The sequence below is a fragment of the Aquarana catesbeiana genome, linkage group LG03, assembly GCF_042186555.1.
Source record: "Aquarana catesbeiana isolate 2022-GZ linkage group LG03, ASM4218655v1, whole genome shotgun sequence".
Classification (NCBI taxonomy): domain Eukaryota; kingdom Metazoa; phylum Chordata; class Amphibia; order Anura; family Ranidae; genus Aquarana; species Aquarana catesbeiana.
In genome coordinates, this window is record NC_133326.1 from 644,262,936 (window position 1) to 644,266,252 (window position 3,317).

At 41.7% G+C, this 3,317-nt stretch overlaps 1 non-coding gene across 1 annotated transcript; it reads right to left on the reverse strand.

The window, feature by feature from the left end:
- Positions 1-953: 953 nt before the first annotated feature.
- On the reverse strand, positions 954-1,144 carry LOC141135993 (U2 spliceosomal RNA). Its single transcript, XR_012243662.1, has one exon. It is a non-coding gene; the product is annotated as a U2 spliceosomal RNA (small nuclear RNA).
- Between the last annotated feature and the right edge of the window lie 2,173 nt (positions 1,145-3,317).

The window sequence follows — 3,317 nt, forward strand, 5'->3', positions numbered from 1 at the left end:
GAGAGGTGGTCACGAGTGGGTCATAATGAGAGAAGCCCTTGATGGTACCTAGAATAGGTACCTAGAATAGGGTTATGTCTTAAAGTGGATGTAAACCCAATGTCATCCTTTCAAACTACTGCCATAGGGGTTATATATAAGGATATACATACATCCTGCATGTATCTTTACCTGTCAAATGTCTCCCCTCTGTCTGTTATTAGACCCGAAAAACTGCATGTTCTGTGGGTGGGTCTGTTGTCTGGAGCTCGGTGGGTGGAGTTGTGATGTCAGTAGACTCCCCGCCCACCTCTACACTCCCCTTGTCAATATGCATTTTCTCCTGTGTATTTCTAACACTGAACTTCTGCTATGATCTCTAACATACAGTGAAAAGACAGGAAAGTAACCACATGACTTCAGCATGCCAACTTATGCTGAGGTGTGGAACAGCCAATCCTTGCAGAGCTGCTGAAGAAAGGAGTGGGAGGGAATTAAAAAATACTGCATGTCTTAGACTAGTGCACGAGATATGTAAATCACCTGTCACTCACAGCAAGGGGGAGCATTTGAGATGGATTGGAGATGGATTAACTCTTTGTGGCAAGACTGGGCTCAAATTATATGAAATCTTATACTCTACAGTATGATATAAAAAAAAGTGAAAAAAAAAAAATTTAGGGTTTACTTTAAGGTCTCTTGACAGATCCATTGTGTGCAGTAAGATTTCTCTCTCTGTGCCTGATGGGTCCACCTAACCGATGGTCTTGATGGTTTGATGGGCAGATTACACTTGCTTATTGTTGTGCTACTATCGTTCCTGATGAAGAATATATTATAATTACTATTCGAAACGCGAATGGTAAGATGTTGCCAGCTGAAGACTCATTGTGAAATTACATCCTTTACAGCAGACTAGATCTTCTTTTAATATGCCACATTGGGTGAATTTTTATTACCATATGTACAAATAAAGATGTTGACTTTTGTATCTTTTAAAAAAGTTTATTCTTTGTGTATCTTTTGGTTGAAAAAAAGTCTCATTAGAGGTACTATACAACCAGCTATTCCAGCTTGAAGGCCAGTATGATGGCAGAGCACACCTACTGGACACTAATAAAAACAGATACTACACTTGATCTTAGCCAAAATGCTGAGCAGCAATGATCTCAGTGCCTAAAGTGTGAGGTGAACTCACATTTTAAGGTGTATCTAAATAAAGTACTTTTTGTTTTAAATAGAGCAGTGAAGGTTTAGGGCTCCTGTCGGGTTTTTATTGCTGCTGTCCCTGTTAGGGAGATTTCTGCTCTTTGTTTGTCCTTGTGTCCACTGTCACCAAGACATAAAAGGAGGGCACATCCAAAATGTAGAATTGTCAACAGAGCAAGAATAGAAGAAAAAGTCTCCGATCGGACACTTGAGGGGTATTTTACTTACTTTTGAGAGAATGTCTGTCTTTAGGACAGAAAATATAGGGAAATCTCCACAATTACACAGTGGGACTCAGATGGCAAAAAGGTTATCATGGTTTTAACCATTTCCTTCTTTATCCCCCCCCCCAAAAAAAAAATGGCTTTAGATACACTCATTAGAATAACAGAGGTCAGGGATGGCATATTTCCCCAAAGAGAAGCATGGCTGTTTCCTGGTGTTTTCTTGTCATGCATGAGTCTCTTGTTGTGATTCATTTCTGATAAAAGGGATACTCAGTATTCCAGTTTCCTGTGTGATGTGTGTAAATCCCGACAGATTTGTGCTTTGGAATAGGAGGCTGGTGGGTCACATTCTCAGGCCTCCCTATTCACCCTTTGCATAGAAAAGCAAGACTTCCCATTCCGCATGTTTCTGAATCACCCTTTGGCTGTCCAGTTGTTACGTCGTCCTAAACAGTTCTGTGAATCACCATTAAGACCCCAATCTGTAATGGAGACTTCATACAACTGGCTCAGATTTATATCTTACCGTATTTAAAACACATTTTAGAAAAATTCTGTCATTTCCCATTGAAGAGAATAGACACATATAAATCTCCACAAACCATGCATGGGTTATATAATATTTGGTGTGCTCTGAATATGTAATGGTGTAGCTGTCCACATGTCCTGGTTAGAATGCTCCTCTGCTCCCTATTACCAGTGCTGCATTGTTGCACTGGCATGGCAGTGCATCAACAGTAGTGCAGTATTGGACATTCACCAAGTGTGAGAAGTCCAGTAAGCAATAAATACATGGGCAAGCAGAGATAAACTGTTAGGTATCATTTTGGTTAAGGGGTTATGCCAAATTCGGTTTCTGGTAACCTTTTAATGGGTTCCCCATGTTTCCTGTCATGCTCTTCCATGTGGATGCACGTCTCCATATACTGTATGTGTGCATTATTGTGGGAACATGGATCACCATTGGCTATTTGTCCTTTTAGTTTGCTCTGTGAGAACGTTTCCAGACCTGATCCAGTCGACTTCAGTCGACTGTGTAACCTTTCTTCCTTCCTTCCTGTTTGTCCTTCTATTTATGTGTTTGCTACCAGTTCTGACCTCAGACATATTCTTGACTCTACTTGACTCTTAGAACTACTTTAAGCTTCAGGAAATGTAACCATGCCAGACTGACGTTCATCCAAATTTTTAATGTAAAATCTGTAGGAAAACCGAAACTTCCAGTAGAGTCACAGAGGTCAGAAGGAGGAACCAGTAAGAGCTGAGGAGGCCCAGGAGATCGACATTCCTGGAAGTGTTGGTTTCCCTGTGGACTTCATATAAAGATTGGTACTGGCAGTGGAAAGGTAAGTTTTTACAGTCTTCTTTTATAGGTATGCCCTGTTGGAGGTTTTTGTTTTAATGATAGGGTCATGTTAACATTCATTGTATAACATATTTTAAGTCAATGGCTCACTGGCTGCCCCTACAATGAGAAGGTCCTGCTGAGGGTGCCATGGTATGCAGAGAATTCCAGCACCTGGTAATCTATCATAGCTACTATTGGGGGGTGCCTGTATAGTCCTGGTGGCTGCGATGTCACCGTGAGAGGCAATATGGACATGGCGCCTGCACAAAGGTAAATGCCACTGAATACTGAGGCTGGGGCACCATTCCTCCAACTAATCACTGGCTCAAATGATGGGTCTTCATTCCTCCAACTGACATCAGGTCTTGGGCACTATTCCTCCCACTGACCACAGACACCAACGATGAGGCTTCATACCATCCACTGACACCAATGATGGGGCACCATTCCTCCCATTCACCACTAATACCAATGATGGGGCTTCATTTCTTTAACTGACACTAATGCTGGGACACTAATCCTCCCACCAACATCAATAGTGGGCTTCATTCCTC